The 15,014-nt window shown below is 38.2% G+C and overlaps 1 protein-coding gene across 6 annotated transcripts in view; it reads right to left on the bottom strand.

Annotated features, from left to right (window-relative positions):
- The window catches only part of LOC307178258 (uncharacterized protein), a 1,492,981-nt gene that overhangs the window by 759,007 nt on the left and 718,960 nt on the right, over positions 1 to 15,014 (bottom strand). For 5 of the 6 annotated variants that reach the window (XR_013825157.1, XR_013825158.1, XR_013825159.1 and 2 more), the window contains one exon: positions 4,077 to 4,138. The exons of the other annotated variant lie outside the window; for it this stretch is intronic. The gene's annotated coding sequence lies outside the window, so the exon portion shown is untranslated. The remainder of the gene's footprint in view (positions 1 to 4,076; positions 4,139 to 15,014) is intronic. 6 annotated transcript variants of the gene reach the window in all.

Here is a 15,014-nt window from a genome sequence, read left to right on the forward strand (position 1 = left end):
TTAGCTGAACGCACTAACAGCATTATTAAGACTCAATTGGCAAGATTTGTAGAGGTCCTCCAAGTACCCTGGCCAAAAGCATTTCTGTTGTTCCTTCTAAATCTCAGATCCATTCCTTGTGGAAATCCAACTCTCCTCTCACCCTTCGAGATCGTCACAGGACACCTAATGCATTTGGTTCCTGCTTCTTTTCACCCACAACTGACAAAAGGAGAGATACTCCAATACTGCAAAGGCCTAATTGCTTCTATTAAAAATAACCATGTTTTGGTGGAGCAATCTTTTCACAGCATGCTCTCGGGGGACAAAGACCTTAAGCATCACACCTTGTAAACCTGGAGATTTTGTCTGGTGGAAAGGACACCTCCAGAAGAACCCTGCTCAGCCTTACTGGAGAGGCCCCTATCAGGTACTGCTAACCAATCCTTATCCCACCAAACTTCAAAGAATAGACTCTTGGATTCATGTGACACACCTGAAGAAAGCAGAGAACCCTGACTGGACCTGCAAATCACCTAGTGACCTGAAAATAAAGATTTCCTGGAATTGAAACAGATGATATCTGATGAGACAGCTTTCCCAAGATATCCAGACCAGGCATGTTGGAAGTTTGTTGCCAAACCTTTGATGATGACATAACACTTTAGATAACCTCTAATGCCTATGACCTTGATAAGATATGGACTTTAGATTAAAAGTGCTCAAGAGTTCTCCCTCCTACCCCCTCTTTTACTCAAATGTGACCTCAATAGGTTTACAATCTGTGTACTTTTTCTCTGATGTGAGACACTACACTTAGGAAAGGTCCTTCCTGGCACTGAGGGACAGAAGCTGCTGAAACTAGAAAACCTGACTCTTGATCAACAGTGCTTTCAGGGAAAGGTCTTGATCAAAAGGGGTAAATATAAAAAAAAAATTAATAAACAGAAACCTCAACCAAATATAGTCAGGGGACCAGAAGGGGGAGATCTCATGCCCTGCAACAATAGCAGACCCCAAGGAGGAGAAGAAAGACCCCTCTTCCTTCCCAGCAAGGACTCAGTCAATTAAAAAAAACATGGACTCTTTCTTTACTATAACCCTCCCAACTTTCTTTTTCCCTCTGTAAAAGAGCTATCCTTCCCTTGCCATGCAGGGACTCGCACATGGCTCACCATGGTTGCAGACACAAATAGCAATTCTCTGTTAATCCCCAATAAACCCATCTTTGCTGGAGAAATATCTGGCAGTTTATTTGCTGTAGGTCAATAAACCCATGTCCCAACCACCTCCTTTATCAGGCTCCCCTCATAGGACTTATACTCTGGGCCACTTACCCCAGGGCCAAGTACCAGACAACTAAGAACAGCCTCCATGCCCCAGAGCATGCCAAAATTATTCATACTAGCCAACTCTAAACCTGTTTACCTACTCCACCCATTCCCATTACCTACTCCACCCATTCCCATTTCTTGCAGAAATCACTATAAAGTCTCTTGTTCACTCACTCTGCCTCCTGATTGACCCTGGGGCTTCTCTGCATGGCCCTGCATGGCATATCATGCTTTTTGTTTCCTGTTTCTAAGGAGCTGTAAGTATAAAAAACTTCTTGCAATGACAGTAAGTTACATGTCTGTGTGTCTCACCATACTTGATTAAAGCAAATGCTGGGCACTCTTTTAAGACAAGAAGGCTAGAAAGAATTGGATGTAAGGGAGTGATGAGTGTGTTGCATGACTGGACAGTTGATCAAGGACCATTTAAGTGGGGACCATTTAACTTCAACTAATCATTTATGAGACAAAGGATGGGAATTTAAAGGGTCTATAACTAGCCTTGTTATAGATACATAAAATTTGAAGATAACTTCTTGTTTAAATCATATGGGTAAGAGTGGATCTCTGCAATAAACAATGTCCAGAAACACAAAAAGGATGGGGGAGATTTCTTGACTGTTCCTGTTTTCCAGGAGAACAGGGCTCAGGTAAAGTTCCACGATGTCACTAGCCTTTTTAGAACAGGATTCTTATCATGGCAGGTCATACTGTTTAACTTTTTTTTTTTTTTTTTACTTTTTTCTCTACACTTGTGAGCTTTAACAGTGCTTTTGGAGTGGGACAATATAAAATTTGAGTGTCAATTATAAATATTGTTTGAGATTCCATTAGACTCAAAACCAACTTTGCTGAAACAAATAACTTAGGGTTAATACAAAACAAAATAAAAATTCCTTCATATAGTGATTATTGCGCTCTGTCTCAAAACACTTGTGGAATATTAACTCATTCTACATGTTATCAGACTGGGCTTCAAAATGTTAAAACAACCTAGATCATTACTGAGATTCTTCCAGGGTCTAATACAGATGATTCTAAGATAAAGATGCCTTTATGTTTCTAAGTCCCTGATCCATTAAATTCCACCATGGTCTGTCTCCGTTCCATAGAACACTATGCCTCAACCCCTACCCTACTGAGAAAGGGACAGTTGGTGAAGGGGAAGAGGTTGAGAAAAGAGGATGTGCAAAGAATTAACTCTGATGTACGAATTTGCTTCCTACAGGGTCTCAATCACAGAACAGAGAGGAAATCATAACATAATAAAATTGCATTCATGCATATTCACTTAGAAAGAATTGTATTTAATATTAACAATATCTTAAGTCGTCATGATGTAGCTAATAAACCAGCAAACAGCAATTCATATTGGAATTGTTTGACTTCCTGTCAAATAGCAGCATTCTTGTACATGTAGAAAGAGTGAGATAAACAACTTAGCTGAGAATTAATGAATTAAGAAATACCTGAAAAGCTTTGTCTATGATCTGGGTTATTGGAAGAACTCCAAGGAGTAGTCTTGATTTTGATTAATATTATAATTTATCTAGTTAAGGAAGTACCTCATAAATACTCATGAAGCATTTTATTAGATGACTGTAAATACTTAAAATCTTATTTTGCAGTCCTTTTCATCACAAAGAAAGAGGAACAGTCTGTGAGCTGTATATCATTTAGCCTTGTTCATTGACAGCCAGTCACACTGTTTTAAAAACAAGATGTTTCAATACTCATGCTGCCTTTGCATAAAGTTGGTGTTCTTATAGATCTGCCCTTGTGCTAATGTGATATATAGAACTTAATTCTGTGATGACACATGCTCTCCTACACCCTCTAGTGGCACATTTTCCCTAAGGCCATTCCAATGATGAGCTAAGGACAGATAGGGTCTATTTACAGCAACTCAGTGGACATTTGATAGCCCAATATATGCCAGCAGCTTGGAGAGAGAAGGGCTAAAAGCAGCATCTCAAACCTACCTCACAGGAAGTAAGGCTCTGCAAAACTTTTAAAACTTTCATCCATCTGCCCTTCTCCACTTTGCAATAACCATCCTCTCTCTGCTGTCCAAACCGTACCACCACTACAGCTAGTGCCCTCTGGTTTCTCCTCTCCATAGCTACACTCTCATCATCATAACAGTACACACACACCATAATACAAAAAAGCAAACACTTTCATTCATCTATCAAAGGGAAAGGAGTAATGACTTTCAGTGACGCCGCCCATCTACAGAACAGGTGCACTTTTGATATGCCAGGACTTACAGATCTTCCCAATCTCCATTTACAATCCCACTTCAATTTCATGGACATTTTCATGCCAGTGATACTTCTGTCCAACATCCATTTATAAACAAGCATGTATTAGTTGAAATTCATCTGAACCTTTTTTTTTTACTCAAGCCTTTTTGGGTCTTCCACACACTTTCCACATTTTCAAGCAAATATCCATAAAATCTCTGCTTTCTCAACTCAATCTGATCCACTAAGCCCTATAAGAAACCTGACCCTTCCACTCAATCCAATTTGTTCACTGTATGAAAAGTCTCTATAGGTTCTAGGACCGATTTGAGAAATTATCCGGAACATTCCTTCCATCTACAAGTTTCCCCAACTTGCTTTGTCCTAACCAGCAACTGAGAATGCTTTATTCAAAATATAAATCCCAAGGATTGACATCCACAAGATGACAGGAATTGTTTTTTTAAAAAAAACCATCATCCTCAAATAGAACATTGATTTTAACAGCCACCCCTACCTTTGTAGGAGTCAAGGAGTCCAGCGGAGAAGTTTCAGCACACCACCAAAGCAAAAAAACCCCTGAAAATAAATGCATTGAAGAAAGTGAGAACAGTTTCAATTTACCCATATCAGTCCGCCCCCAAGGGGGCACATCTCAGTGCCAAGAGCAATTTCTTGGCCCCCAGCAATTTCTCCTACATGGGAAAGTAACAGTGTAGTGAGTGCCTTGCTTCCCTGGCTATGTGAGATACTGCCCAAGAGGCACCCTTCTTTCTCACCCAAACCAGAACAGTAAGGTGATCAGCACCACCAAGGGACTGAGAGAAGCTAGGAGCACAGTAACCAAGACACAGAACTCAAAGGACTTTGAGTCCTATGACAAACTCCATCAGGAAGATGCCCCATAAGCCACTTGGGACACCTTGCTTACAGGTCCCCCCAGCTGGCCCATGGATGCCCTTGAAGCTCTGTCTGCCTCACTCACCCGAATCCTCTTCCCCACCACCCACACGGCGGGCTCCCTGAGCATGCGCTGGTGGATTATGAATGCAAGTTTTTGCAGATGGCTTGTGAGCACGTGCATAAAGTCAAGCTGACTGCAGGACTGGAAGAGGGCACAGTTAGGGCACCACCCCCAGGGAGAACAAATGGGAGGCTCTCAAGCATCTGGCCTGGCTTTCTAGAATTCAGAGAAGGCACACAATTTTAGTAATTCGCTCCCAAGAGGGAACAACAGATGTAGAGCGGGTGATTCCATCGAGAGCCTCAGAAGCCTTAGCCAGACTGGTGAAACTATTTTTCTCCCGAAGCCAGTCGTCAAAGAACAGAGAATGTGACTGCTCCTTCAGTAGAAATCATAAAAAGAACCAAATAAATTCTGGAACTAAAGAATACAAAGAGAGCAAGCTTAAGAGTCTGTGAATTCAAAGGTAAGTCATTTGAAATTATCCAGTCAGAGAAGAAAAAAAGATGGATGAATAAAACCCTGCAATTATTTACTCTCATTATTCCACGACCCCTGCCCTGTCAAGGTGATGACATTATTTTGGAACTATTGGTTCACACAAAAGTGTGGTTGCTTGTTGTTATCATTTAAATAATTTTGGAAAACCCATCACACCAGACTTCCCTCTGGGATTGTGGTTTTCAATTTTTTTTTTTTTTGGTCTCATGAAAATTCTACATTCTTAAAAATAAATGAGGACTCTCATGAGGTTTCGTTTATGGGGGTTGTATCTGCTAATATTTAATGTATTAAAAATAAAATAGATTAAAAAATTTAATTTATTGATTCGTTTAAAAATAATAAACCCATTACATGTTAACTTAAATAACAACCTTTATTTAAAAAGAAGAGTGAGAGATGTGGTATTGTTTTACATTTTTTCAAATCTCTTTAATGTCTCATTTAATAGAAGACGGCTGGATTGTCATATCTGTTTCTGCATTCAGTCCATTGTGTAAGTCATTCTAGTTGAAGTAAATGAACATTTGACCTCACAGAGATAGGTAGTTGAAAAGAGAGGGACCCCACTGACCTCCTGAAAAGGTCTCAGGGAACCCCAACCTTCCCCAGACCACTCTTTGAAAACCTCTAAAAACAAACAGACAAAACCTGTTTAATATCCTTTAACCAACCATTACTAAAGCTATTGGAATAACCACGGTTATTGAACTAAGGACATGCTATGTTGGGTTTGAATTTCAAAATCTTAATTAAGGTTTATTTGCCTTTGTTATTGTTTCCTAAATGGCTTTCCTCTTTAGGCTTGAGTTTGCTCCAGGACTAAGTCACTTAACTTCTCTAAATGCCATATAGTGTGTTCCTTTCCCCATCTCTACTTTCCTGGGTATAGCACAGGAGTCTAAAAAAGAATCGGTGCTGCCCCTCTATTGGTGCCACAAGTGGGATCTCCTCAGCCATTTTCTTTGCATCCTGTGACAGTTCATTTGCAGTACATTCATGCTTTTTAGTTGTCTCTTGGGGAAACATCTCAGCTAGAAACTGAAGCATAAGGTGTGTGTGCACAGACACAGACACTGTTGTTTGCTATTATCTTAGGAAGATGTAGTAGAAGTAAATAAGTTTTATGGTGCAAATATTTCACATTCTGATAAATACAAGTCACTTCCTACTTTATCCTTTTCACATCGACATTCTTACCTGAACACTCTTTCCATAACATAACTAATCCAGAAGTGGTGAGTATAAATTTTGTAGATTAAAACAACAGTATGTCTAATTACATATAATTACCCAAACCATTATCTGCCACAACTACCAACATCCTTTGAAGCACAATTTGGAAAATCTATTCTAGACTATACCTAGGAGAACTGCTATTAAGGTAGTGTTGGAAATCTCTAGTGGGTCACTGAATGCTCCTGAAATCATCTCATTAGCAAGTTCTAAACTATCCCTCCAGATTCTACATTTCTACTTTAAAAAAATGTAGTGATCCATTTTATATAGACAAATTGGGTAAAAACTTACAATAATCTTGAAAAGCACGCAGAACATAGAATAGATAACAAATTACTAATTTGGTAATTCTTGCCAAAACAACACTCTTAATTTTGTTCAGTTTCTGATAATGTGTTTAAAAAATAAGCAAACAAAACTTAACAAAATTAGAAAAGATGCCCAATTCGCAAATAGGCATAAGAGGAAAGAAAAATATATTCCTCCTACTGAGAAAAATTTTCTTAGATACCTATATATGAATGACATATCAAAAAGAAACTATGAAAGACAGGAGAGCAAACTGAGATTAGTTCAATTAGTACGTTGATTATTTCATGCAAGGCACATGTGTACTGAGGGATTCAAAGCAAAATAAACTATGGCCTGTGACCACCTGGAGCTTATGATCTACTGAGTAATATAAGACTTTACACAACTCAAATTGCCAAATCAGATTACTACTATTATTGCAAATATTAAAGTATACTGAGTGAATAAAGAAGAAAAAATAAGTAATTCCAATGAGTTCTAAAATACAGTTTATAGAGAAAGTGACATTCAATTAGTTTTTTATAAAACAGACTGAAGTGTGACCAGTGAATCTTCTAAGTTAAAAAAAAAAAAATAGGACCAGAGGTCAGAATATAAGAAAACGCAGGGTATGCTTAGGTGTATTTGGGGAAGTTTCTGCTTCAAAGAATTGTTGATTATAGTCAATGCATTATAAAGCATATTTTCCCTTATGACCTGTATTCACTCAGAATTAGATTAAGGTCTTTATAGGTCAGAAGTCATTCGAACTCAGTACGGATGAGCAGCTGTGGAAAGTTAATAACTTGCACAGATTATTTATGATCCCACTGAAGTTTCTTTAATTAAGCGAACTTTCATAATCCCTTTCTAATACCTTATCAACTTGATTTTTATCTATGTAACCACTGGCTGCCATAGACCAGGGGACCTGTTATGAGACTCAAGATGATACCAAAGAATTTTAGACTTAAATGAACAATTGATGGCTAGCTACCCACTCAGCAGTGGTTAGGGCAAGAATTGGTCTGACTAAAGCTTTCTATCCTGAGCTTCTGGTACATAATGTTCCACTCCTGAAACTGGATCAGTTGTCCTAACACTGCTAGACAATCCTTTGCCCCGTCCAATGCATGGACTTAGAAGAAATCGTCTTAACCTCTTGACTCTATCAGGCCATCATCTGTACATCCTTTTCAGACTTAGTATATTCTCCTCAGGAGGCCCAAGGATGTCCTCTATCATGAGTTTAGTAACCTTTGGCAAACTTTTTCTGTAAAGAGCCAGATAATATCAACATATATTTAGGCTTTCCAGATAATAAACAGTTGGTCTCTGTTGCAACTGCTCAGCTCTTCATTATAGCACAGAAGCAGCCACAGACACTATATAAATGAATGGATATAGTCAGATTTCACCTGGGGGCTGGCTGTAGTTTCTGGTTCCTGCACTAAGGTGTCTGATTTATGAAGGGAAACCCTTATAAGATCCTGGTAAAGCAAAATTAAGAGGGAAAGAAAAAAAAAAATTATAAAGGTACAAAGAGGGGCTTCCCTGGTGGCGCAGTGGTTGAGCGTCCGCTGCCGAGGCAGGGGACACGGGTTTGTGCCCCGGTCCGGGAAGATCCCACATGCCGCGGAGCGGCTGGACCCGTGAGCCATGGCCGCTGAGCCTGCGCGTCCGGAGCCTGTGCTCCGCAACGGGAGAGGCCACAACAGTGAGAGGCCCGCGTACCTCAAAAAAAAAAAAAAAAAAAGGTACAAAGAGGAGGTACAACAAAGAACTTTTAGCTGCAAGCAACTCATACTCGAGAGAGAAAAAGAAAATACAATTAATACGTGTTCGGCTGCAGCCCACAGACCTGCAAGCCTTGTAGTTGCCCAACCCCGAGACTGAACACAGAGCCCGAAGACAGTGACAGAGACATAAACGGTTTATGGACTGGGGGGCTCTTACATACCCGAAGGAAGGTCCCAGAGCTACACCCCACCGTGTGAGGCAGACTGCGAGCAGAACATGGCGTCAGCCTTCGTTACTCAAGGGAGGGGCCAGGGCAAGGAGGCTACCATTTATAGGGGGAATTGGCATCAGATGCGCTCAGTTACCAGGGATTAACTAGGCCCTATAATTAAGAGGATTGGATAGTCATGTGAGTGAAGCAGGGACTGGTCGAGCAGGGGACGTACAGAGAGCAAGAGAACAGCCACGTTGAACGGCCTGAGCATACAACAGGTAACACAAACAAAAGAGAAAAAGTCATTGTGCCTCATCACCTTCATTTCTATGCCTCAAAACAGAGTTTGCCAAATACCCCCATCTTAGATTTGCCTGGGAGTCTCTTGAGACATGTAATCCTCAGGCTCTAACGCAGGCCTCTTGAATTAGGGTCTCCAAGGTGGAAGATTACCATGTTTAACAAGATTCCAAGGTGATTCTCATATATGCTTAAGCAGAATTGTTGTATAGCTTCAAGAACTTTCTCTGCATTCTTTAGCTCCCTAATTAACTCTTCTCTTTATCACTGCATGAAGTCTCAGTGAAGAGGAGAATGTATTATCAGCTCCCTTTGAATTGATGCCTTGGTCTGTAGCTTCCTAAACTTACTCTCACCCCTTAGACATAGGTCTTTGATTCTATTCACTGTATTTAGGGATCACCCCCACTAGCAGACACACCTGATGCTGATCTCCAGACCCAATCAAGATCAGAAACCCGTGCTTTTCACTTAATAGGATTCCTCCTGTTATATGTGGGATGAGCATTAAGGAAACAACTTGTATCAAGATTCTTAATAACACTGCTTTTCTATGTAAGTCTCTTCAAAGTAATACAGTTTGGATTCTGGAAATGTTCCACTGGCTGAAAAAATATCAGGAAAAAATAAAACTTCTAGACAAACATGAACTGTAAAACATAACAAAATAAAATCCTTAGAAGGGAATGCTTTCAGTTTTAGGCTTGAGGCAAAAACAAATGTATATCCAGTAAAGAGACAGGAATTCTGTCTTATCCTACCTTTAAGTCAACAACAAACTTGCAATTTTGGACGACCTCAGATGTGTTATTTTTTTTTCAAATAGACAATCACCATGTAACTAGACACTGAGGATACCAATTTAGAGACTTGGCAATTTATAGAAAAGTGAAATTATCAAGTGGATGGAATCTTAGATAATATTTTTTGAAAGAATTGACAAAAGACTTATGAATAATGGTAAATTTTCTCATAATCTGGTATCTTCCTGCCAAAGTGAATTCATATATTCTTTTAAGCCAATTTATTCTTAGAAGCAAAGTTCAATACAAATTGGGCTGAAATTTAATTTCCTTTTGTCCTAGGGATGGATTTGAGAAGTGACTTTTGTTTTCTTTGATTTCAGAATAGCTTTGAATGATTTCCTCTTTAAGGATTCAGAAATGGCTTTGCAGTCTTCTGTTTCTTTGTTAATCCCTGAAGACTTGTGAATTCTATGTTTCTTTTTTTTTTTCGCTGTACACGGGCCTCTGACTGTTGTGGCCTCTCCCTGTTGCGGAGCACAGGCTCCGGACACGCAGGACCAGCGGCCATGGCTCACGGGCCCAGCCGCTCCGCAGCATGTGGGATCTTCCCGGACCGGGTCACGAACCCACGTCCCCTGCATCAGCAGGCAGACTCTCAACCACTGCGCCATCAGGGAAGCCCGAATTCTATTATTTTTAATCTCATTTTTTTTCTTGTCCACTTTTCTCTGTTGGACTTTATGCAAATCTCATCAAAAGTGGACCATCCTGCTTAAGAATAACACTCCTTTTTTTTTTTTTTTTCCCCTACTTCTGTTTCAGCCCGTTTCTTGATCCAGTCACTTTTGGTCCAGAAGCTCAAGTTCATCTTGAAGAAAAGTTATTTATTTCTCAGGAGATATGATTATATTATTTTTCTCTCTCCTCAAATGACCTGTTGAAATAGATTTCTGGGGACTAATTTATATTAGTTCCAAAGTATGACTCTGAGAGCACGAGCATTAATTGAAAGACTATTTTTATCACCTTATGCTCTCCTTTAAAAAATAAATGACATTTTTCCTAGATTTAATTCAACTTTCACTTTTGACTAGGATATTAAATGTCAGGAATTATACTTCTCTATGTATGTATGTTTAATAATTCTCTAACGAATGCAATTAATATCAAGAGAATCAGTTTATAATGCATTTCCTTTAATACCACAAAATTAAAGAGTCACTTTTAATGAGGTAGAAGGTGCCTGGAAGTACGTTAGCCTTAAGCAATGAGTAGCTCACAAATACACATACCTATAAAAAGCAGACGTTTTTTGAAGGCCATGAAAGCAAACCTTTAGATAATTTGGATTTACGGTATACGGCACAAATGCATCAAAGAATTATGACTGATATACAAACCTTTAGCTTCAACTAGAAAAAGTTATAACTGTTATGCTAACATTTGTCGAGTGATTACTAAGTGCCAAGCATGGTGCCCATTTGATTTAATAATTACAAAAACTTTATGTAGATATTATTATCCTTAATTTATGTAAACTGCCCAGAGTCACACATCTCATAAGTGGTCGAGCCAGAATTCAAATTCAAGTATTTTAATTCAAAAACTTCTATCTTTAGTCCCACATTATACTTCGATATATCACAAGGAAAAAAAATTTTTTCAATTAAACCAGTGTTCCTCACAGCTCTACCCGTCTCCAGAGCTGAACATGTTTGTCTGCAGGAAAGGATTCTGATGATGGCATCTATACCAGATCAAGGTTTGTCACATTCACACTTGGTTAGATAAAGAGTTCATTCTCACCAGGATTCTGCTTTGGAACAGTTTTTGCATTCTAAGATCCATTTTATCTGTAGAACTATGATGCTACTGCCTGCCCATCATCTTCTTTGGACTTCTCTTCCAAAAAAATCAATAAATTCAACAAATATTTATTCATGGATGATTGAAAAATGAACTCATGAAATAACCAATGACTACGCAAATGAAAATATCCAAAATGTATATACCCAAATCAAGGTAACTGGAGAAAAAATTCTGGGTAGGGTATAATCTTTTCTTCCTCAAAAAGTAAAACTGCATTCTATCATTTCATAGCTCAAGAGCCCTTCTTTCTGCTCTCCTTATTCACACGCACATACATACCCACACACCTGTCCACACGCACGTGTCAACAGGTGCTCAATCTTAGGGGAAGTTCTATTCTATGAAGGGAACTGTGGCACACTATGTGCCACTGTAGGGCATGTTTCCAGTTTATATTTATGTATTTCCGGTGTGAGGAGTTCTAGCATCTACTTCCACCAAGAACACCACTATTAACCTCTGCCAGAGCAAGAGAGTAGTCATATTAGTAGAATTCTAGGATACAAAGCATTGAGATTTTCATTTCCTATTTTCTCCCCTGAAAGTGGTGGTATGTCAATTCTTTAAAGTCTCTTTGATATTTAAACATCTGATTTATCCTGATACATTTAAGAATTACAATAAAAGGTAAAGTTTCTTAAGAATCCTAGAAAATCACAAATAGTCTGTGTACCATTTAACCACTGAAGACATTTGGAAACTTAGGTGCAACCAACCATGTTAATTTGCTTCATGTTTATTTGTGAGATTTTATTAAAATTATCTGATAGACGAAAGCCTAAATTTATCAACCTCAGGGATTAATCTGGTGCCATTGGAGAGAAGGAAAAAAATTAGCCACGAATTCCATTCATACTCCTGTACGCAGAATTCCTGTGGGAACACATTCTGCACATCCAAGTCAACCAAACTCACTTTGAGGTCAAGGACTACTTCAGGTGAGTTTCAGCAGAAAGAATTTTGCCATCTGTTTGATATATTATTCATTTTAAATATTCAGAGAATTGCAAATGCCAACAGAGGACATTAGATTGAATGCAAGCCCTCCTATGCATATTCAAGCAGCTTTATATATCCTTCATGAGCCAAAACAAAGTGACTAAATGAGAAGGTACAGAGAATAGACCATGGTGAACAAAAGGATGCATGAAGTCTTCCATGTGAAATCTAAATAACATTAGGCCATGGCAAGATCTTCAAGGTCAGGTATAATAAAGAAATTTAATTTTGTACCAGGTGTACTATAATCGTCTAAAAAGTTTTTTTCTGTATATGAGTTAAGCTATGACTTAAAATGTAATTTTTGTCAGGTCTTCAACTTGTAATGTGCCAAAGGATGCCTTAAATTTTTCAGTTTTAAGGCCTTCCAAGAGATTTTATATTTGGAAATATTTTCCGTCCTATATTATCCTCAATTCAATAACCTCAGATATCAGGTTAACAGAAGAATGAAGACTGGCCCAAGGATGCACTGCTATATATGTGTGTATATGTGTTTGTGTGTGTGCACGTATATTCATATGTGTATTTATATGCATATATATTTTATATGTTTTAAATTAATGTATGTGATTAACAGATAAAACCACAAATTCAATATAACTGGCAGAATAACTCTCTTAAAGACTGTCTTCATAAAATAGCCCGTTGTATATAAAATATGACAGTTGGATTGTATATTAATTAGCCACCTGTAAGGAGGATAATACATTTGTACGTACAAAGCTAAAGTGAACACTGGATCTTAAAAAAAAACAGCATCCTTAAGCAATGAAATACGTATCTTAGTTTGTTTCCCTACTTAACTATTTTGCTCTCTGATTTCCTCATGAAAATTTCCAAGTCTACAGTTTGTACTTTTTTCACAAAGGGGCAGTAATGCCTGTAAAATCATTCCAGGTCAAAGTAGACCACTTTTTCTCACTTTCCTTACCAAATATCAACTTTCTTCTTTCAACTAAAGTGGTTTTACCATATTTTATTTACTTCCTTATCCAAATATTATTTGTCTAGCAGTCTCAAACCTATGGACCCACAAGAAGTAAAAAAATAAAACTATGGACAGTGAAAATAGTTGTCTCAAATCCCATGCAGATGGACTTTGATGTATTCATGCAGAAGCTTATGACGCATCTCAAACATTCTTTGGGCCAGCTGTGAATAATGGCAACTAAGAGCACCAGGAAACTAGAAATATCCAGCATGCTGTGCTCCCTGAGAATAGAAGCAAATCCACCCTACTGAGCTATAAACCCAACAGGTGTTCCAAATTATGGAATTAGAATTCGTAACAATGTAGACCCCAGTCTGTGAACAACTGAAAGAATTTACTGAGGAATTGTGTGTTTGATGCTGCACTGTAATCTCAACCTCTGGAATAGTAAGCATTCATTAATTTATTTAGCAAATATTTATTGACCTCCAGTAACAAATAAAAGACTCTGTCTTAGGTATATAAGACTCTGTCTTACATTAGAATGCAGAAGAGTGTGCATTTGTGCATGCATAAATGTGTTCATGTATATGTACATGCATATTTACATATTACATGTACATCTATATATGTGTGCATGTATGTATACATATATTTGTGGGTCTGTTTGTTCTGTGATGTTAAATATTTCTTCTTCATATAGAATATAAAGAAGAGATAAACATCTGTCTCACAAAGAAAACACTGGTTTTTTTCTTTCCTTTCTGGTGTTTTGCTAATGCATTGAAATGATCAAAAAATCAGCAGCCAAACTCTTGTCTAATGTGAACCATTAGTATTACTTAAATTATTTCCTGAAGTTCCGTCTCCAGGATGATCAGTGATCTCTAGCTTGTTCCCTGCTTGCTTCTAGCTGGCAAGGTTTTTCATGATAATTACCCTCTTGCCTTTTTAGCTTTCAGCAACTTTAGAATTTCTGCACTAATTTATCTCTGTTTGGGATGTAAATTGCATGATATCAGTAATAGCTACGATTATAGATCTGATAGTACTTTCAAATCCAGTCTCAGGATTTGGTCTGATCTAGCTGGATTTCTGGGTGTCCTGCACTGTCTGCTTGACAAGTAGCCTATGTCTAAGCTGTCCTGGATCATGTTCTCTGATAGATGTATTATTATTCCTACAAATTGAAATAGACTTACTTCTTTCTTGCCAGAGAGACTTATTTTGAAGTGTCATGGCTTCTACAAAGGACCCATGTGCTCAGGGAATGAGACCTTCTGTTTAAACAGGAAAAAATATAATGCTTGCTATAATTGTCTTCCATTATGACTTATCTGCATTTTTTTTTTAAATCATGGGTTCTTACACAGAATTTGAAGCTACAATTCCCTACCCAATGCCTGAATTTCCTCTGCTAATTCTCCAACCAAAGGTCATGCAGACTTCTGCTTGACCACCGTCTGTAATGGGGCAGCATTCTTTTCCTCGCAGGAGACAATCTGTTAGGCTATTTCCAAAGATGAAATCGTTAGATTGTAATTCTTTAATCAAATGAAAATGTGCCTTCCTTTTTGACTCAGGTTTTTCATTCTAGTTCCACACAAAATACATCCTACCCCTCCATTCCAGAATAAATCTTACTTCACTTGGTTAAG

Source organism: Stenella coeruleoalba (assembly GCF_951394435.1).
Source record: "Stenella coeruleoalba genome assembly, chromosome: 20".
Taxonomy (NCBI): domain Eukaryota; kingdom Metazoa; phylum Chordata; class Mammalia; order Artiodactyla; family Delphinidae; genus Stenella; species Stenella coeruleoalba.